Source organism: Sminthopsis crassicaudata, chromosome 5 (genome assembly GCF_048593235.1).
Source record: "Sminthopsis crassicaudata isolate SCR6 chromosome 5, ASM4859323v1, whole genome shotgun sequence".
In the NCBI taxonomy this organism is placed as follows: Eukaryota; Metazoa; Chordata; class Mammalia; order Dasyuromorphia; family Dasyuridae; genus Sminthopsis; species Sminthopsis crassicaudata.
Window position 1 is genome coordinate 27,916,640 of NC_133621.1, and position 23,724 is coordinate 27,940,363.

Below are 23,724 nucleotides of genomic sequence, written 5' to 3' on the forward strand. Positions count from 1 at the left end.
GTGTACTTCTCATGAACAATCAGCAATAAACTCAAGTTTTAGCAAAACTATTTATCCAAATGATAATAAGAATAGTAGTTACAGAGCATCCACTTCCCAAAATGGGGCAAATTCTCTTGACAAATACAACATCTTGGCAATGAGGTGGTAGAAAGTAGGCACAAAAGACCAGTAGCTTTGTTGTGGGGCCATTTATAGAGAATGGCCCAGGAATCTCACAACTCTAGAACAGTAGGATTTTGTGTTCTTTATTTCTCAAGTGAGTTCATGGTGAGAAGTCGAATATTGATGGGCAAGTTGCTTAACTGCTCATCTGGCCTGGCTCCTCACCAGGCATAGCCACTGTTGGAATTGGTCAGGTAGACTGTGCAGCTGTTGTCCAGTCATTTTATAAACTAAAAGAGGCAAAAGGCACTCCCTGTCTTCAAAGAGTTTACAATCTATTGTAGACAAATATATACAAAATAAGGTATATACACATAGGTAGAAATAATTTACAGAGGAAAGACTGAATAAGAAGGGTGGAGAGAAAGAATAAGTTATGATATGATGATGCAATAGGATATTATGGTGACAAATCAACAATAAATATGAACCATGCCTGGAAGCATGAGAAGAAATAAATTTTAAAAATTAAAAAAAATTCAATGTACAAATATGAATTAGGTATGGTATGCCCATATAGAAAAATGGAATTCTAAGCACAAAGCAATAATTACAAGAGGATTCAGTAATATTAATACTAACAAAATTACTTGGACAAATCTCATTGGGGGCATGAAATATTTTTTCAAGTTGGCTAAGTAGTCATTTAATATTTTACCTTTATTGTACACAGGCCAATCAAACATCAACCTCAATCTCTCTGGTGGTATCTTTTCTCCAGAGCTAACTCTTCCCTTGGCAAAAACCCACACTGCTTAAACACCCTCTCTTGGCAGTGTTAGAATTACCTGAAACATGGTTTTTTCTGTCATTGATGGCCCACTATCTTTCTGATAAGAGATGCTGTCAGTGTGACCTCTTAAGTTCTCACAAGGCAAAAAAGAGACAAAGGAGATGTTCTCATCTCGGACACTAGTTTGTCTAGATAGACATATGTTCTTGGTTTGTAGCCCATGGAGGAGAGAGCAGAGCCCCCTTTACTTTGGACAGCCAGCAGTTCATAGAGTATATTTGCACTACAAATCCAGAAGGAAGAAGGCAGACTAGGTGGGGACTGTCCATTTAGTGTATCCATGGAGTTTGGTCTCAGTAGTCAATTATGGTACTCCACAAAGCCAGGAGCCATGGGGTTAGAACATTTTCCTACCCATACTGATCCATCTCTTCAACTCCAAAGAGAATGTCACAAAGGGAAAGAAAAGGGAAAGCTACAAATGTATAGTGTATGTTATATTTAGTCATCTAAGTGTTTACTGAGTCCCTAATAGAGCAGACACTAGAAGAGGATTAAAAGAATAATTTCAATTGTCCACATCCCTATCTTTAAAGATATTATAATTCCAATAGTGAATAAGCTTTTTGAGGGAAGGAAATGTTTCGTTTTTGTCTTCATATCCTCAGTGTTGATCACACAGTAAGTACTTAGTATATGTTCAACAAAATTGAATTGTGAGCAAGTTGAAATGTTAATGCTGATTTTTATTTTATCTGATTTTAAAAGAAATTTTGCTTTTCAAACACTTTCTAAAAACAAGCCTGTTTTAATGTTGGAAGGAACCAATTATTTTCTGAAGTCATACATATAACTGCTGACCATCCTGCAGTCGAACCAGTTGCTACTCAGTTGATCATGTTTGGATGACTAAATTGCTAAAACTCACCAGACCATTTCTGGTCCTCGCCGTGATGTCACTGACAAAGCACTCGATCGACTCAAAGTCGATGCCATTGCTTAATGCATTCTTATAATAAGAAAAAATGAAAGATGAGGAAAAGGGGGGAGTATGAAGCAAATGTCCCATAATGATCCTTCTGACTTGGGCATGGACTCTTTTTTTCCAAAGGGCAGGCCGATTTGTGTCTAGACCAAAATAAATGGTCTCATTTTTCCTTAGAGTCCAGGCAAGGTAATGTTACAATAGTGATTTCAGTGGTTTCACTGATACAATACAACTCACTCGAGTACAAATTGATGGTGTGCTTAGTGTATTCAGGACCACTGTGGGGGGTCCTGAGGGAAGTACAATGTTTCCAGGTGATACACTTATTGCCTACTTGTTCTCCATTGCCTCTGGGATGAACTACAAGCTCCTTGATTTGGCATTAAACACTTTCATGGTCTTGCTCCTATCTATCTTGCAGACATTTTACATTACTCCACTTTTTGAACCAGTTGCTCCCTAGACTGGTCTCTTCCTTCTGTTTGTATTTTTATACTTAATCTGCCCCATGTACTTGGAAGCATTCAGTTACATCAAGCATTTATTAAGTGCCTCCTTGGTTTAAGATAATTAAGTGGTACAGTGGATAGAACATGCAGCCTGAAGTCAGGAAGAATCATCTTCCAGAGTTCAAATCTGGTCTCAGACACTAGTTTTGTGATCAGTCACCCTATTTACCTCAGTTTCCTTATCTGTAAAATGAGCTGGAGAAATAAATGGTAAATTGTTCCACTATCTCTGCCAAGAAAACCCCAAATGGGATCATGAAGAGTTGGACACAACTAAACAAGACCATATAAAACAGCATATAGAAGACATTCGTTGGAGACCTGGTTTTGAGTTTTATTTTGGATGCTTATTAAAATATGACTTTGGGTAAGCCACTGGATCAGTCCCCTGATCTCCACCATATGAGGCTCTAAAAGTCACCACTGATTGCTGATCTACAACACTGATGGAAGGCCTTCTCATACCGGGAGTCCTTCTCTAAAGCAGGAACTATGGATCAGAATTTTTAAAACCCCCAACCAAAAAAAAAAAAAATTACTCCCAAACCCTCAGGCTGCTTACTATGTTTTCTAAACCAGCTAATTCTAATAATGAACATTTACCATGTTTTACTGGGTCATATGCCAGAAACCAAGAAGTTACAAGTCTGGTTAGTAGTCAGTGTTGGAAAGCAAGTCTAGTTTCTTTCTTTAGGAATAGAGAATAGATCCTTTGCTCCTGATGCAGGAGGATGAGAAGAAGCTGTCTGTATGCGCTGAAGCTGGGGGAACTGAGCAAGCACAGAAGCCACAAGGGGAGCATATGTAGCCAATTTCCTTCACTGGAAATTTTTAAGGCTACAGCTCTCCCAAAGGATTGGTTTATGTAAGTGAAATTGTGGTAGAGGGCTGGTCTATGTGACCCTGAGGTACACTCAGTGCTGTTGCCCCATAATTCTTGATTTCTACCATTATGGGGATGCCAAAGACCAATTAACCAGTAAAAATGAACCCCTGGATAATAATAAAAATTCATATTCATATAGTGCTTTAAAATTTACAAAGTACTTTTTCAGAACAACGCTACGAGGCAGGTTGTACAAATGTTAACATCCCTCAGTTTACAGATGAGGGGAATGGAGTTCAGATCCTTTAGATATAAGCTTGATAATTTGATAACTAGATAACAAGGTCACACAGTAAAGACAGTAAGGAAGGGCAGGGCTGGAGTTCAACGCTGAGACTCTTGATTATGTGGAAGTCCATTTCTCAAGCCTCGATGCTCTCCCCCAAGCCATGTAGGGGCTACTCCCCTCCCTGTCTCTCCAAGCTGGTGGCACTTACTGGATGCTATTGTAGAGAAGGGACAAAGGGAAAATTTGGAAAAAGATGCTGCAAGCGTTTGAGATTCAAGTGTAAGAAAATAGGACAGTGAATGAGAGAGTCTTTAGGTAGGCCGTGGGGAGAGGAGGATGCCATAAATCTGTGAATAGGAGCCCTCCAAAGCTTTCTGCCATAAAAGCAGTCAGTCAATAAACTTTATTATGGCTCTACATTTATTAGGGCTCTACTATATGTCAGGCACTGTGCTAAGCCTTCAAGGAGTTTACAATCTAATGGCAATAAAGAAAAGAATGCATTTTCTCCATCTTATCTACTTCCACCAAATTGAGTGTGTTTTGTATGTTTTTGAGAATGTCTCTCTATCTTGCCCAGAGAAAAAATACAGTGGTCACTCCAGGTCTGACCACCACCCCTCCACCAATGGATACGAAAACTTGAATCTCTCCATATCTGACCTGGGTCAAATTTACCTGTCCCCATGTAGCCTGTTGCTCTTGGGGCAAAGGTGGAGAGGGGAACAGGGAATAGACACCTGATTGGCTTAGGTCATCAAGGCTCAGAACTCCTGAGCTCAGGAGATCCACTTCCTCAGCCTTGCCAAGTAGCAGAAGTTACTGATTCTAAATCAGTAATTGTATTCAATATTGCATTGGACTGGGTTATATATTGTCTGACACATTTGGGAATGTGGTCACAGGTGCATGAAAAGGAAGAACACAATTTCACAAAACTTTGATGGAGATTTGTGCTAATCTTCACTATCCTTAAAACCTCTTCAGAGGCACTGCTTTTGAGTTAGAACTTCCTTCTGACTTGTATTATGACTTAATAATAGCTAGCATTTATATACTGCTCTAAGGCTTGCAAAATGTTTTAAACATATATTCTCTCATTTGATTCTACAATAATCCTGAAAAAATGGGTGGTGTTATTATTCTCATTTCACAGATGAGAGACTGAGGCAGAGGATGAATGGCTTGTCTAGAGTCATCCATCTAGGACAGATTTTAACTCGGTTTTCACTCCCCCCAGGCTCTCTACCCACTAATTAAAGTAATTGTATTTTCTTTAGCTGTCAAGTTATACTTTAGTCATTAACCAGTGAGGAAAGTCCTCCCTTGGACCTGTGAAACCAGAGGCTGAAGTCAATGACCTCTGTGGAAGCAACCTCCATTTCTAAAATTACGATTTAATGTTTTACTGTAAGTGACTTTCTTTTTCTGTGGAGAAGACTCCAGGAGAGAGGTTCAGAATGTGGGAGCAGTGGCACACAGCATCCCTCAGCTGAATGGAGCTGGGTCAGGGAAAAAGAGCATGGATACACAGATAACAAAATTGCTTCCAGGGAGCTCACAGTGCATTTAGGGGTGAGCGCATCCCAGCCTACCAGCTGGTAGCTTTCTATCTTATCTATTTTTGCTAACTAGATGCTAAGTTCTGCTGTTCCTGTGCTTCTGGAGGATTGTGAATGATTTAAATGCTCTTTAAATTTAGATTTAACCCTTCAGGGAAAAGTCCTAGCTTCCCCTCCTTAGTTACTTAGTTGGGGTAAACAATAATACAGCAAGTCCTGGAAAGGACACATCAGTGGCCTTCAACACAATGTTCCCTGTCAGTGTTTCCATACTAATTTGATAGATGAGAAAGGAGACTCACAGAGAAAGCCTAGTCAAATTTCATAAAGATAAAAAGCTTCAGGGGTGGGATTTGGATCTCCAGTATCCCTACACTGGAATCAATAACTTGGAAACCTTCACCCTATTTCCAATGTCCTTTACCAAGATGGCACTCTTCTCCAAATGTAGATAACAGATATGGAAAGCATTTGAGAAATCATTAAGCCTAGTAACTACAGATGAGTTGTCCTTTGTTCTCAAAGAGCACCAAAATGACATTTCTTTTTGGAGTCGATCAGAACAACACCAGCTCAGAATACTCTGCCTCAGGTTGGACACAAATAGTCCCAATGAACATTTAGGATGAACCCTCTAACTCTGAGCATCTCCCATTTCTTCTGAGATAATTCGATTCTGCTTTGCTCATTGTGCACACAGCCCCTTCTCTGATGAGGGCACCCCATGCCGGGTGCTCCCTTGCCAGTGTCTCTCATCTTCCCAAGCTTTTAAGAGACACCTTGAGAATGTCCTTGTCTTGCTTTTCCCAACCATCTTGTGAATGCTTGCCATGTATGTGTTTTCCATAAAAGATTATTTTTATGGAGAACACATGAGTAAATGAGATCTATAAGCCAATCAGTTTTTTCAAGGTAGCGGAGTTGGGTCTAGTCCCAAAGACTTGATTTCCCGGCCAGCCCGCTTTTTTCAATACCACTTGCTGCCTTGTCATAAACAGTATTTGCCAGTACTTCTCTGCTCCATGAATAAAGTGAGATAAGTCTTTTTTATTCAGGGTTACAGATGGTGAAAGATATAAAGCATTTGAGGGGAATCTTTTAAAACAGCTGTAAACCAAGATGATGCTTGCAGACTGAAATCCAGCAGCTTTGTTTGACCTCAATCTTAAAATACTTTCACAAGTAATTGGGTCTGAAAGGCTCTGGATTTTTTCCCCCTCTAGCCCTAGGATGCCATTATATAGTTGCCACAGGGGGAGCATATGTTGGCTGCCAAAAACCTAAAGCAGATCTTTGGATGTTAAACAGATAAGATTTGGTCGTAGATCTTAACTCTCAGAGAACCAAATATATAATCCATTTGAGGCTTGAGACTGCTGACTGTGTGCTGGAAAATGGTATTTCTACAGCTATTTTTGGCAGTGGTAGAAGGCCTGAAAAATGCCACTTTACCCTTATTCCATGCATCAGAGGAGATTTAAGCACCTTTACAGGATATTCTGATGAAAGAAGTTTGTTCAGTGGCCATGCCGGTTGGAGCATTTGCAGGGGGTGTTTCAGAGAAGGCTTGGGGGAAAAATCCTTTAGGTTGGAATTTTTCACAGTGCTTGTTTCTCCAAGGCCATCAGTGATCTTTCAATAAACAAATGTCATTTGATATGATCAGAACTTAGAAGCATGGCTCTAATTTATTCTGACCATAGGCTTGGGGCATGAAAATTGGCTTGCATGTTGGGTTTTGTTGGAGAAAGGAGCATACTTAGTGATTTAAAGACCAATAAATAGGCTGAATGGCAGTCATTGATAATTTTGTCATTAAAATAATACTTATAAAAGTACATAATTGACAGAGGTGCAGCAATTGAGAAAATATAACTATTCTAAATTATAAAATATTATAAAGTTAGTAAAATGATTTTTAAAAAGGAAACAACTTTGGAAATTAGATCCTTCTGGCTTCAATCGAGTATAATTTTGTTATTTAAACCATTTTTCAGTCACATCTGATTCTACAAGGTAAGTTAGCTCCCCGAGGGTTGGAAGTACTTTTTTTGCTTTGGGGAACAATAAAAATTTTAACCCATGATTCTGGTTCTGAAGGACTCTTGGTATGGAAATTCCCTCCATCAATGTAGATCAGCAACAAAATTGTGACTTATATAACCTCACATAATGGAGACCAGAGGAGTCAGACCTCCAGATGCTTGTGAATGGTCACATTATTGGCAAGCATTCAAGACAAAACCCAGATGCAGGTTTCCAGGGCATGCTTTCTATGCAGTTACTTAAACCTTGTCGTTCACTTTTTTCCAGTTCTGTCCAACTCTTTTTGGGGTTTTCTTGGCAAAGATAAAAGTGAGTGGTTTGCTATTTCCTTTTCTGGCTCATTTTACAGATGAGGCAAATAGGTAAATTAATAAATATCAGGGGTCACATTTGAACCAGGTCTTCCTGACTCTAGATCCATCCATGTCACCACCTAGCTTCTCCTTATTTAATATAATCACTCAACCAAGAAGAACTTATTAAACATCTTCTAGATTCTAGACACTGTATTAGGCATCAGAAATACAAAAATAAAAATGAAAAATCCCCTGCCTTCAAAAAGCTTACATTCATAAATTGTTAGGATTACCAGGTGAGCACTCAGGTTGTCTGGACAGTGACAAGGTGAGCACTCAGGTTGTCTGGACAATTACAAGATGAGAACTCAGGTTGACTTGACAGATCTCTGGCTCAGACCTTTGGTTCGGGCCTTTAAAGGGGATTTACACCTTAGGAATTCTAAGAGGAGCAAGTTCATTGGTGGAAGTATTCTCACATGCCTATTCTCTGGGAGGATAAAAGAAGGGCAGCATTGGGTCTGGGGGAATTGACTCTGGGCTGAAAGGACAAGATCTGGAGGAGATTCAGAGCTCCCAAGAAACCTGCGCACAGAAGGAAAAGATTTTACAGATCTCCTCCCAGAGAAGGATTATAATTGAGCAGATGACCGGACCCTCACAATTCAAGAACTTTACAATAAATCATAAAGGAATATTGCTTTAGAACTGGAAGATACCTCAGAGTCCGGTTAGCTCCAGCTCCTGATTTTATAAATAAAGGAACCAAAGTCCAGGTTTAGTGACTTGTCCAAAGTGTCACATTTAGTAAGTTATAGGGTTAAGATTGGAAATCAAGTTCTCTCATTCCAAAGTCTCTGCTTTTGTCATCTTATCAAGCAACTGAGGTTATGAGTCAGGAGCAGAGAAGCAGGAAACAATTTATACACATAGTATTCATCAGTGGTTCTCAAACTTTTGGGTCTCAGGCCCTTTTACACTCTTAAAAATTATAGAGGAATAAAATTCAGGATAAAATAAAATAATATGAAGGACTCCAAAGTTGCTTTTTTTTTTTGGGGGGGGTGTAAATTATATCTATCAATATTTACTGTATTATAAATTAAAACTGATGGATTTAAAAAATAGTTATTTATCACTTGGAATTAAAAATAATAAACTCATTAGATATTATTATAAATAACATATTTTTTTTGTGAAAATTAACTATTTTCAAAACAAATAAGATAGTGAGAATAGCGTTGTTTTACACAGATTTGCAAAAAAACCTCTAATATCTGACTTAATAGAAGGAAGCTGGATTCTCTCTGCTTTAGCATGCAATCTGTTGTCATATGCTGTTTTGGTTGAACTAGATGAAGAAAATCTGGCTTCACAAAGATAGATAGTTAAAAAAGGGAAGCATTTTCAAAGGCAAATAAGATCCTTGGGCTACACTTGGAGCTTTACTGGTACACACACACATGCAAAGGCACACACATATAAACACACATACATCCAATAAACATAAGTTAAAAAGAGGGATAGAAAGATAACTATATGCTACAGTCGATGGAACTGTGGCCCAAGAATCAGGAGGACCTGAATTCAAGTCCAGCCTCAGATACTTAACTAGCTGTATGTCCCTGAGCAGTTCATTTAACCCTACTTACCTCAGTTTCCTGATCTGTAAAATAAATCAGAGGAGGAAATAGGAAACTAGTATCTCTGCCAAGAAAATCTCAGATGGGGTCATGGAGAGTGGGACATGACTGAAACAACTCAGCAATAAGAGACAGAAGTGAGAAGGGTATTTATTCCTAGAATGGGGTAGAGTTTGTACAAAGATATGGAGATATGAGATGGAGTATTGGGAGTATGCTTATTCATCATTCTGGTTCACACAGATCATTTTGTTGAACAAATGACTTACAGAAGGACAACTATGCAGCTACCTCATCGGGACAGTTTTTTTTTTCTTTCTGGTGGTCTATGCCTGTTGGGAGAGTCCCATGGGTTATGTGGTGGGATGTTTGTACGATCTTTTATAACATTATCTGCTAGTTGGCACAGTGGCTAGAGCAGTGACCATTGATCAGGAGGACCTGCATTCAAATTCAGCCTCAGACACTTGATGCTTACTAGCTGGGTGATCTTTTTTTTTAAAGAATTATTTTTTAAAATTAATTTTATAATTATACATTTTTTGACAGTACATATGCATGAGTAATTTTTTATAACATTATCCCTTGTATTCATTTTTCCAGATTTTTCCCTCCCTCCCTGTACTCCCTCCCCTAGATGACAGGCAATCCCATACATTTTACATGTGTTACAATATAGTCTAGATACAATACATGTGTGTGAATACCATTTTCTTGTTGCACATTAAGTATTGGATTCCGAAGGTACATGTAACCTGGGTAGAGAGACAGTAGTGCTAACATTTACATTCACTTCCCAGTGTTCCTTCTCTGGGTGTAGTTGTTTCTGTCCATCATTGATCAGCTGGAAGTGAGTTGGACCTTCTTTATGTTGAAGATTTCCACTTCGATCAGAATACATCCTCATACAGTATTGTTGTTGAAGTGTACAGTGATCTTCTGGTTCTGCTCATTTCACTCAGCATCAGTTCCTGTAAGTCTCTCCAAACCTCTCTGTATTCCTCCTGCTGGTCATTTCTTACAGAGCAATAATATTCCATAACCTTCATATACCATAATTTACCCAACCATTCTCCAATTGATGGACATCCATTCATCTTCCAGTTTCTAGCCACTGCAAAAAGAGCTGCCACAAACATTTTGGCACATACAGGTCTCTTTCCCCTCTTTAGTATTTCTTTGGGATATAAGCCCAGTAGTTAGCTGGGTGATCTTGAACAAGTCACTCAGCCCATCACTTCACCAAAAGCAAATAAACAAAAGGGCTTTGTCAGGGACTCTTTTTTGGCCTCAACGTGATTTCATCAGTGCAAAGAAATTTTGGTGTGGAAATTCTATTTCACTAATGTAGATGAGCAACTCACCTGAAATTTATAGACTAAGAGTTTTGGGGGAGTACTGAGATATTAGCTGACTTACTCAGGATTATCCAATTAAAAGCCTTGAACACAGGTTTTCCTGATTCAGGAGAATCCACTATCCACGGATATGATGGTAAATGTTAACAACCTGTTCTCTGGGGAGTTTTCCCCAGAGGAAAAAAAAAAGTACTGCAACACACACATATAAGTTTAATCTCCATATTAACATTTGAATCCATCATTTTCTTAAATCTAGACAATCAACAAAACAGTAACTGAAACATTGATTTGTAACTTTGTTGATTTCTGAGGAAAATGCTCATATTTGACAATTTAACAATAGGCTTTCTTGAACAAGTTCCAGCCAGCTCCAGTGCCTCTAATGCATTATATTTAATCTCCATATTAACATTTGAATCCATCATTTTCTTAAATCTAGACAATCAACAAAACAGTCACTGAAGCATTGATTTGTAACGTTTGTTGATTTCTGAGGAAAATGCTCATATTTGACAATTTAATAATAGGCTTTCTTGAACAAGTTCCAGCCAGCTCCAGTGCCTCTAGTGCATTATATTTAATCTCCATATTAACATTTGAATCCATCATTTTCTTAAATCTAGACAATCAACAAAACAGTAACTGAAGCATTGATTTGTAACGTTTGTTGATTTCTGAGGAAAATGCTAATATTTGACAATTTAACAATAGGCTTTCTTGAACAAGTTCCAGCCAGCTCCAGTGCCTCTAGTGCATTATATATTATATCTGGCACTAGTGGATCCAGACAAGTGAGGTCCAGGTCTTCTTGCATGCATTAACAAAATTTCAGATTAAGGAGCTAGACATTAGAGTTTCTCATTCCTGACTTTTACTTTAGATGTCCTTGCTAGTCTAAAAGCAGCCTGGTAGAATGGATAGATGTAGGCTTTGGCATTACTTCTCTGGATCAGAATCTTATCTCTGACACTTATTGGATGCAGGACCCAAGAGGAAGAAGTCAATTTTTTTTTTAAATCAAAGATTTATTTATTTTAAATTTTTTCCAGATACATGTAAAGATAGTTTTTAACATTCATTTTTGTAAGACTTTGTGTTCCAAAGTTTTCTTCCTCCCTCCATCACCTCTCCTTCCCCATGATAGCAAGCAATCTGACCTAAGTTCAGAATGTGCAGTTCTTTAAACATATTTCTATATTTGTCATGTTGTGCATGAAAATCAGACCAAAAGGGGAAAAATCCATGAGAAACAAACAAAAAACAAACAAACAAATAAATAAAAAGTGAAAATTCTATACTTTGACCTAAATCCAGTCTTTATAGCTCTCTCTCTGGATGCTATTGACACTTTCCATCACAAGTCTATTGGAATTGCCTTGAATCACTGTATTGTTGAGAAGAGCCAAGTTTAACAACTTTAACAACAGTTGATCATTACCTAATCTTGTTGTTATTGTATATAATGTTTTCTTGGTTCTGCTCATTTCAGTTACCATTAATTCATGTAATTCTTTCCAGTCTTTTCTAAAAGCAGCCTGTTCATCATTTTTTTTCTTGTTCTTTTTAAATTCATTTTTAAGGCTATATGTATACATTCATTTTTCAAAACATATGCATGGATAATTTTTCAATATTAATCCTTGTAAAACCTTGTGTTCTAATTTTCTCTCTCTTTTCCCCACCCCACTCCCAGATGGCAAGCAATCCAATATATGTTAAACATGATAGAAATATATGTTAAATTAAATATATTCATACATATTTATATAATTATCTTGCTGCACAAGAAAATTCAGATCAAACAGGAAAAAATGAGAAAGAAAATAAAATGCAAGCAAACAACAAAAAGAGTAAAAATACTATGCTGTGATGTACACTCAATTGCTACTTTCCTCTCTCTGGGTGTAGATGGCTTTTTCCATCATAAGATCATTGGAACTGGTCTGAATCATGTCATTATTGAAGAGAGCCACGTCCATCAGAATTGATCATTGTGTGATTATAAGATGTTTTTGCTGTGTACAATACATTCATTTTTTACATATTTCCATATGAATCATATTGGGAGAGAAGAATCAGAACAAAAGGGAAAAATCACGAGGAAAAAAAAACAGGAAAAAAAAAAAGTGAACGTAAAATTTATTTATTTATATCCAGTCTCTATAAGTCTTGCTCTGGATAGGGATGGCATTTTCCAACCAAAATTTTTTGGGATTGCTTTGTATCACTGAACTGCTGAGAAGAACCAAGTCTGTCAGAGTTCATCATGCAATCTTGTTGCTAAGTACAATATTTTCCTGGTTCTAGTTGTTTCACTCAGCTTCAGTTCATGTAAATTTTTCTAAGCTTTTCTAAAACCAGCTTTTCATCACTTTTTAAAATAAAACAATAATATTCCATTACATTCATAAACTATCACTTGTTCAGCCAATTGATGGGCATCCACTCAATAGGAATAAGCCATTTTACCCAGAATCCTCCCAAGAAATTCTTTAGAATTTATTTGTAGAACAGTGGAACGATGACTGGATTTGGAATGAAAGGACCTGGATTTAAATCCCGGTTTATGTACTTTCTGTGTACATGTGTTCCCCTCTATGAATGTAATCTCTTTGAGAATGAGTCCTGTTTCATTTATGCCTTTTATTCCCAGCACTTAGCACTATATGTGGCGCTTAGTGGGCAACTAATAAAACCATTTTTATTGATTGATCTTATGAGAAGCATTGAATCTGATAGATAATCTGCTCTCCATACTGTTCTACAGAATTTACATTTAATTAAGAATGAATAGTAATCACCTTTTTTTCTCTACTGTCACTAGAGGGCAGTAGATAAAGCGCTCTGCTAGAGACAGGAAAGCTCATCTTCCTTAGTTCAAATCTGGACTCAGCCATTTACTAATTGCATGATTTTGGACAAGTCACTTAATATTTTTTGATGCACTTTCCTCATCTGTAAAATGAGCTAGAGAAGGAAATAGAAGACTACTCCAGTGTCTCTGCCAAGAAAACCCCAAATGAGGTCACGGAGTTGGACACCATTGAATAACACTCACCTCTTTCCCCCTAATGTTTTAACCCAGCTGATTCTTCCTCCTTTATCACTCCTTAGGCATTAGCCTGAAGCTTGTCAGATTGCACAACCATTGGTAGTGACCAGCCCATTAAATCACACTCAAGAAAGAGTAGCCTCGGGACTCCAAGTCTTCATTTGAATTGTTCATGGAGACAGGGTTCTTATGTAAAGACTAAACATCTTGTCATAGACCCTAAAAATAAACCCATTAAAAACTGGCACATCAGTAACTCATAAGATATATCTACCAAAAGTGGCCAAGCCCAGATGAGGATGGGAAATATCCTGGTTAGAAAAATCATGATTCAGGAGGGCTTTTATTCTGTGGTTCATAATGAATGTAAGGGGGTAGGGGAGGAAAGAATTGATGTAGTGTACTGGAGGTAGGAAGAATGATTCAAGGCTGGTCCATTAAGTGTATAGAAGGAACCATTGGATCATGGCTGGTCCATTAAGTGTATAGAAAGCACTGTCGAATCATGGAAACTCTAAATTGAAAGAGATCTAAGAGGTTATTTAATCTGTGAGTAGAAATGTGCTTATAGTTTGCAACCAGTAGGCCTATAGCTTTCACTTCAAGGTCCCTAATACCAGGGAATTCACTACCTTCAGAGGCAGCCCATCACTTTGGGGATTGCTCTCGTTCCTAAGAAGTTTTTTCTTACATCAAGCTGAAATCTTCCTCTTGGCCAAATCATTCTTTGAACCTAGTTCTACCATCTGGAACTTAACAGAATGAGTATGATACTCCTTCCCTGTGTCAGCTCCTGAGCTTATTAGGACCATTCCTCCTATCTCCTCCCCTGAGTCAATTTGACTCCTTCAGACTAAACATTTCTAGATTAAACTCAGCCTTTTTAAGCCCCCTGTGCCACTTTTGACATGCCCCAGATGAACAATGTCTTACCTAAAACTTGGTGCCTAGAATTGAATACGATAACCTAGATATGGTCCGACCAGAACAGAGTATGGTAGAAATCATGCCTTCTCTCACTCTGGAGGCTTTGTTTAAGCCATCGGTCATAAGCTGAGAAGACCTTTAGAATCCAGTTAGTCCATTTACACATTTACAGATGAGGTAAATGTGGTCCATAGAGATTAGATTAGGTTAGGGTTAGGTCTCTTTGGCCACTGTGCCTTTCTTCCCCCATCTTGAACATTTTTTTTAATTTTAGTGGATATCTTTTCATTGATCTTTACTTAATTTCATTTTAAGAATATTGGAGGCCTAAGAAATAGGTATTTAATAAACTATGAAATTGAATACAGTGAATTGATTACCTAAACTGCTGACATCATAGATTCCTCCCTCCCCCATTAGTAAAGTGTAATTTATTATTATGCACATATTTAAGAGAAAGCAGACAGATAATATGTTGAATCATTTAAGTGACATTTTTTTGTTGATAATTATTTCAGTCAGGTCCAATTCTCCATGATTCCACTGGGGTTTTCTTGGCAAAGATACTGGAGTAGTTTGCCATTTCCTTCTCCAGATGAGGAAACTGAGACACACAGTTTTAAGTGTCCTTCCCAAGGTCACACAACTAAGTGTCTAAAGCTGGAATAAAACTCAAATCTTCCTGACTCTACTCTGATGCTTTATCTACCTAACTACTCAGTCACTTTTTTTTATTCTGATACTAAATTTATAAAGGCTATGCTGGTCGGTCTGACAAGGTAGCATCTATAGTTAAAGACTATTATGAAATTTAACTTAGTTCAACAATAATTTATTAATTTTCTACTTTGTTCAAAGCACTGTGATGATTCTGGGTCTTTAGAAACAAAAAATTCTCTGACCTTGGGACCTTATATTCTATTGGCATTAAATACAATTAAAATATTTTGGATATTAACAAAAATCTGACAGTGTCAGTAGTATTCTCCTTATGTCTGAGCTCATAGAATAAGGAAACTAGGCAATGACTTTTTTGCTCCCGATTATAGTAATTTGTACCACACACAAACTTAAACATGATTTTTCATAAATAGTGAATAGCCAATCTATTTTCTCTCATACCTTTAATATATAACAAAGAGAAGCATCTTAATGGAACTTTGTTACAGGAAATAGGTAGAAAAGAAGAAAAGAACGAGAGGCGGTGCACTGTAGTGAAAAGAATGTCTGAGTTGGAGTTAGGCGAGATTGGGCTCAAATCTTGCCTCTTAAGATTTGTTACATATGTGATCTTGGAAAACTAGCCAAGTTCTCTGAACTTGAGTTATTAGACCCATCTATAAAATGGGCCTCATCAAACCTACCATTTTAAAATTATAGGGCTATTGTGAGCATTGAATAGAATAATGTGAAATGCTCCATAAATGTGAGATCCATTACTCCTGTAATCTCCAAAACAAAAATGAATTGAATAAAAGAGTTTTTTTTTTTTTTTGATAAATTTCAGAATTCTTTTCACATCACTTTTTTTGGTAATTGAATGGATTCATTTGAAAAAAAAAATTATGAGTACTTTAGCTCCTAGAATGAGGCAGATTTTTAAGAGGTAGTGGATCATTTTCTTATCATCTGAAAGATGCATGCTATTCTGGACTTCATTCTAGACTTAAGACAGAGCCATTATTGTTTGCTTGTATTATTTTATTTTACTTTATTTTTAAGATGCTATCCCACAGAGGAGGAATGTCCCTCCTCTAAGCTTCATAATTACTGATTTCAATGCTTTGTCCGTCTACAAGTTCTAACACTGTAGGCATGCTAGCGTTGGTACAGATTGTAAGTTCCCCACCCCTTAGCAGGTGGTCTTAAGAGAAACTAGTCTTGTAAGAATACTCTCTTTAAGCCTAGTGAGACTAGTCCTCAGATAACAGTTGTATGGACCATTGCCAGGACTGGATTAGAAATTTTTCTTGTTTGCTGGCATCTGCCAGAATGTGTGCTCCAATGGAATAACCTTGAAGAATCCATGCTCAGCTCTCTCATAGGATAAAGAACCAGAAAAAGAATTTTAGTAGAAGAATCTGATTGCCATTTAAAAAATAATGTTGAAATTTAATAGGTTCTCATTGTTCTCCTTAAATAGTCAAAGAACAGTGATCAAGTAGATCAAGGAATCCGGGAACTAAGGATGGAAGTATTACTCAATGGGAGACAATATAGTTGAGCTCAAATGAGTTGTTGAGTAATTTCAGTCATGTCTACCTCTTCATGACCCTATTTGGGATTTTCTTGGCAAAGATACTGGAGTAGCTTGCCATTTCCTTCTCTAGCTCATTTCACAAAAGAGGAAACTGAGACAAACAGGATTAAGCGACCTGCTCCGGGTCATACAGCTGAGCCTGGATTTGGACGAAGGAAGATAAGCCTTCTGGACTCCAGGCTCTGTCCACTGTGCCATCTAATGCCCCTCAATTCAAACACATCTAAAGCATTTGCAAACCTTAAAGCTCTTTAAAAATGCTAGCTATTGTTTTGTGGTTGTTATTATTAATGGCAGTATTACAGCTGGGTTTGGAATGAGAGAGTCTGGGTTCAGTTTTTGCTAATTATCATTTGTACAACTTTGGCCTAGTTACTTAACTCCTCAATGTCTCAGGTAACCTGTAAGACTAGAAGTCACAAGAGAAGCTGCTGATTGGTATCAACAGAGCCATTTCCTTACCAAGATTGAGAAGAGTGTGCCAGAGCCAGCTCAGCTCAGTTCATGACTGATTAATTTTTTAATTATATTTATACTTCAAAAATCTACAATCGCTAAATACTAAGATTTGATTTATTGTTTTGTTAATTGTCTAGTCTTAAGAAAATATTAACATTGTAGACTAAATGTAATAAAAGTACGTCATGAATATGTTATTTTTTTTTCTGGAGAACTTGCTTAAATATATATCACCACACTCTTGTCAAGAGCCATACTGGTAAAACTTCAGGTCTAGTCAAAAAACAGTTATTATTAAAGCAAACTGAACAGAGCATACACAGAAATCCTCAAACCCCAAATCAAAATCCAGAGGAATGGCATAGTCGTGTTTATGTATTTATCATTTACCACGCATGTGACATTGGGTGATTGCCATCAGCTCTCTGAGCTTTGGTTTTACTCATCTGTAAACGTAGGGGATTGAATGAAGGGATGTTGAAGGTTCCTACCAGAGCTAACATTCTATAATGCTAAGGGTTTGGCATCTGTGGCTTTTGCTCTCACTTTATAAGTTTGTGTTGTTAAGGCTGATCCTGTCCAGCATGGTTTTATACTCCTAGATGCCTTATTTGCAGTTGGGACAGATGTGACCCAATTTCATGTTGCTAAATATAAAACTATGCTCAAAAGGGCTCTCAAACTGTGCATACCCTTTGATCCAGCAGTACCACTGCTGGGTCTATATCTCAAAGAGATCATAAAAGAGGAAAAAGAGGGGCAGCTAGGTGGAGCAATGGATAGAGCACCAGCCCTGTATTCAGGAGGACCTGAGTTCAAATATGGTCTCATATACTTAACTAGCTGTGTGATCCTGGGCAAGTCACTTAACTCCAATTACCTCAGCCAAAAAAAAAAAAAAAAAAAAAGGAGAGAAAAGGATCCTATGTGCAAAAATGTCTGTAGCAGTTGGTTTTTTTTTTTTTTTTAATTGTGGCAAAAACCTGGAAAATGAGTAGAAGCCATGAACTGGAATGGCTGAATAAGTTATGATATAAGAATGCAATGGAATATTATTATTCTATAAAAATCATAAACAGGTTGATTTTAGAAAAGCTTGGAAAGATTTAAATGAACTGATGCAGAATAGAAAAACATTGTAGAGAGTAAAAAGGAGATTGTGCAATGATCAACTATGATAGACTAGTTCTTCTTAGCCATTAAATGATCCAAGACAATTCTAATAAACTTTAGTTAGAAAATGCCAATCACATCTAAATTTATGGAGACTGGATGTGGATCAAAGTGTAGTATGTTCTTTTTTTTTTTTGTTTGTTTGTTTGTTTTCTCGTGGTTTTTCCTTTTTGTTGTGATTTTTCTCTCTCAACATGACTCATATGGAAATAAAAATGAACATATGTGTAGAACCTAAACATTTTTTAAAAGTTGTTAAAAATTAAAAAGAAAGAAAATAAACAAAAAGGAAAAAGGGAGGGACGTCTTGGGGCCATCTAGTATTGAAGTCAGCAACCAAATGATCTTGACCAAGAATTTTTGCAAGAGTTCAAATGCAGAACTATAACTAGGTTGGGTCAACAGGGGCTTTGAGATCAAATCAGGTGATAATTTGCAAAAAAACACAACACATTACCTGGTGCACAGTAGGGGTATTTCTTTGCTCCCTCCTTTCCCTTCATCACAGGATGTCAAGATGCAGAGGTAATTGGAGGTATTTGCAGCAGAAATAATTTTATTTAGCCCCTAGTTAATAATTAATTAAAATAGGAAGCTACTAGCGAGTGGGCAGGCGGGTGTCTCTTAGGTGAGATCTTCCTCACTAACCCTGACTCTTCCTGGCCCAGCTTTCAGCCTGTTTTACTCCATGTGTCACTGGCACAGATTTGGTAGTTATGACTGCTTGGTTCTCTGGGCATGTATGTGCTTACTGCCTGGTCATGTGCAGCCACCCTCATTGTTCTTCATGGCAAAGGCTAACTCTAAGGACAAAGACAATCCATGGGCAACTAGAGCGGAACATCGGTATCCAGGAGATCTTAAAAAGAATAAGAGAAAGGATTCCAGAGTGCTGGGTAGATCCTCTTTGGAACATTAATGGAAAATCATAGCCAAGACACGTCCAGAATGAGAAAACATGGTGGGGAGGAATTGAATTTTAGTTGGGAAGGGCAGGCCCCCATCAATGGAAGCATAGATCTTTGACGTACTTACATTTAAATGGTTTATGCCATCTTCTACAATGATTAACTAGTGCTTAAGTTTCTTTATATTACAGCTTATTTTATTTAAGAGTTTTGTTTTAATAAATAAAGAGATTTGAACAATTGCTTAAGCAGCCAGCTGAGGAAAAGTTGCTAAATATTGTACAAGTCGCCTCACAGGTCCATTTAACTTATAATGTAACTGAACTAATCAGTCACAATGACCGTAAGTGTAATCATTCTCAAATATCAGCGTCATGTCAGTCACAACGTGGCCTGTGTTCAAGCTGCATCTTGTTCTCATGCCCCCATTTCTAATCAGTTTAGTGGTAAGTTGGTAAGTAGCTAGTATAAAATGGTAATAGCAGGAAGTTTTGCTTCCAACAATGGAGAATTCAGAAATTGTGGACAAAGTGTCCCAAAGATCAACGGAGCGTGATTTACAAATTGTATCACATATTAACTCAAAATCACAGCCGGGTCATTTGTGCTGAATCAGGCGAAACCATCAAAGTTTTATTATTAGGGCCTTTTGGTTCTTTGATATGTAAATCCCAGACATCTTCCAGAAGGGCAGAAGAAAGACCAAGTGGTGTTGATAACTCTGGGATGACGTGGTTTGAAATGGTTTAGATGTTAACAAACTAACTCCAAGGGCTCACAGACAGAAATTAGTCGGTTTCCTTCAAACCCTATAGAAATGAGACCCAAAACTCTTGCTCTCTCTCTACTCAGACCTCTTCCATGTGAATCCATGTGTCAGTTCTACTGACTCTAATCCGTGGTGATGGGCGTGAATATCTGAATTTCCCCCCCTCTCCCTTCTCTTCTCCTGAATCCTGTCTCCTTCTACCACTCCATCCATGGTCCTCATGCCATCTACCTCTGTGCCCTTTTGGCTGCATGTATCTGTGCTTTTGGTGATTTTTTTTTGCCCCCATTCCCACTATGGTTATTAAAATATGGTTATGGACCTATTTTTTTCTTATTTTTTTATTTACCAGATATATGCATGAGTAATTTTTCAACATTGACAATTGCCAAACCTTTTGTTCCAACTTTTCCCCTCCTTCCTCCTCCCCCATATGGCAGGTTGACCAATGCATGTTAAATATGTTAAAGTATAAGCTAGATACAATATGGACCTATTTCTTGCTGCCATAGTGGTCTTTCCTGGCTAGAAACCAAAGAACTCAGCATACCTGCCCCATTTTATAATTTCATAAATTATCAATTTAGCCAATATTGAACACTTTTTGATGACAAGGGAAAAAATTTAGCCAAAAGTTTATTCATCTTTATAAAAATATGCATGTGTGGGGCAATTAGGTGGTGCAGTGGATAGAGCACCAGCCTGAAGTCAGGAGGACCTGAGTTCAAATCTGGTCTCAGACACTTAACACTTCCTAGCTGTGTGACCCTGGGCAAGTCACTTAACCCCAATTGCCTCAGCCAAAAAAAAATCCATGTGAACTACAATTGAACAGAACAATTCTTTGAATTTAATTTCATTCAACTTTATTTGCCTTAATTTTCTAACAACTCAATTGTTGCAAAGTGAATTGGTCTACTTTGGGGGTTTGGTGAATATCCCCTCATGAGAAGTTTTCAAAATAGAAATGAGAGGACCACTTTGTTGAATGCCTTCTAGCGGGTATCCATGGTCAGATAGACATGGATTGGAGAGTTTCTGAGGTCTCTTTTTAACCTGAAATTCTTTGATTCAGAGTGACTGGCATTTATGAGATCCGAATAGATACTTTTTCAGGTACCTGTGGCCAGGGAAAAGCTAGACATTTGGTCACAAACTGGGCACTGGGCCTTATATGGCCCAGAGACCCTCCCCATTCCATACTTATAGCTCTTAACTGCACCTGCTTTCCAAAATTACTCTCTTTGAACTCTCCCCAATCCTTAGAGCACGTAATCACAGCCTATTATTAGGGTCTCACAGTTTCATTGAATTCAACCCCCCTTATTTTACAGGTGGAGAAATGAGGCACAGAGTATCTAGTACCTAGTAAGTTATCAAGCCCAGTGTTACAAAGGAGTGACTGAGAGCTGGTTTTATGTATTAACCCGAGATTTCAGTGATAGAATTTTTATAATTATTGTTTTTATTAAAGTTTTTTCTTTTCAAAACATATGCATAGATAATTTTCAACCTTCACTCTTGCAAAACTTTCTATTCCAAATTTTCCCCACCTTTCCCCTAGATGACAAATAATTCAGTATATATTAAACATGTGCATTTCTTCTATATATATTTTCACATGTATCTTTCTGCATAAAAAAATCAGATCAAAAAGGGAAAAATGAGAAAGAAGAAAAATGTAAGCAAACAACAAAAAGAGTGAAAATGCTGTGTTGTGAGCCACACTCAGTCCCCACAGCCCTCTCTCTGGGTGCACATGGCTTTCTCCATCACAAGATCATTGGGACTGAATTTTGGTGGTAGAATTTCAATGGGGATGTGGATCTTAAGATACCCTCCCCCCCATTTTCAAGCTGTATCCTGTATTCAGTAACCTATTCTTTGTGAAGGGCAGGAGCTAGTGCAGCCCCCCCAGGTGGGAGAGGCTGGGGAGTCAGCTTCCAGAAAGGCATGATGATGAGCAATGGAAGTCACCTGCTTCTTGCTTTGGGGCATTTGCAGGCATTCTAATGGATTAGAGGAGGAAATGGATTGTTGATTGGTGTAGCTGGAACAGGCTCCGTCAGTGGGGAGAGTCACTTGGCTGTGGCTCTATCTGGATTGGTTGTCCCTGGAGAAGGAGGATGACTTGTTTTCTTCTCCCTCCCCTCTTTAACTATAAGACTGAACCTGGTCAGGGCTAAAAAATCATTCTGGATGAACTTTTCACTGTCCACTACAAACAAGGGAAACAAGGAATCCTCTCCAACCCTCATGCCATACACCTAGTAGTCAGTGCAGCCATATTAGTAGGCAAGGCCACCTGAGCTCAGGCTGAAGTAAACCCAGAACTCTGGGAAGGTCTTCTCCACCTGAAGTTGGCAGGGTAATTACCATCCATTTCAAAAGAGCTGGTCTTCATCCGTGGTGGGAGAAGGTGGCCGCCATCTTCCTATTCAGTCACAGGGATCTTGGCGAGGTCCTTTTGCTCATTATCCCATGGAGGTAAATACTCATCAGCTCCACCCTAGAGCTCTCAATTAAATGGCAAAGTTCTCCGGGATGGAAAGGCAAGTTCCTCCATATTGTAAGTGAGTAATAGCAAGTTCCAGCTGGGGAGAAGGAACATGAAGAGACTGGCTCCTTCCATGAGAGGGCAAGGCTTGTCTTGGGAGCCCAAGGAGGGACTCCCGGACACCCAGCAGACTTTGACTTCTGTTTGAAATTTCCCTTCAGGCTGCCTCCTTATCAACCCACTGCATTTATAGCAATGAATGGTGTAGGTTAATGAGTGTTCCAATGATTTGTCCGAGCAGAGGTTTGATTCTGAGTCAGAACCAGGATTTGGAGTCAGCAGATCTGAGTATAATCCCAGTGCTTCATTTATTATTACCTGTGTAAAGCTGGGCAAGTCGTTTACAATTTCTGGGTCTAAGCTTGCTCATCTTTAAAATGGAGGATTAGATCAGAACATCAAGAGTCAGTAGGACCTGATTTCAAATCTGCTCCCAGACATTTATCACTTATTAGCTGTGTGACCCCGGGAAAGTCATTTAACCCCCTGATTGCTTTCCCTCCACCCCCAGAATGACAGGATAGGATGAAATGACCTCTATTATCCCTTCTAAGTCTTCTATTCAGCTACCTCTGCCTACAGAGTATAATATTGCAACACAATCGCTTCCTAATGCCAAAAGAAATCTTTCTGAAATCTGGTCAACAAAGAAGGACTTCAGATTTCCAAGGATGGAGACAGTGTTGAGTGCTCTGAAAATTGCACCAGCACCTGGTTTTAGTTTTGACATTGTGAGTTGTATATGCTATTTTCCCATTTACAAAGTGTAACCCAACTCCTGCGCAGGCTGGGTGGTTCCCTGACGGACTCGGTGCAGGGAGAGAGATTGGACTCCCGATTAACTGAGAGAACTCAAGTCAGATCCCAGGCCAGATAGCTCTCCACAAATATGGAACATCAAGATATGTACACACAAAACACCCAAAGCATATTGTGGATATGTGTGTTTATGAATATAAAATACATGTGTGTGTATATATACACACACATATCTACAGAGAGAGGAGAGAAAAGGAAAGGAGAGACTAGTGAGGAGAGACAGAGAAAGAGAGACACACAGAGACAGAGAGACAGAAACAGTAAGAGGGGGAAGAGACACAGAGACAGAGACACACACACACACACACACACACACAGAGAGAGAGAGAGAGAGAGAGAGAGAGAGAGACAGAGAGAGAGACAGAGAGAGAGACAGAGAGAC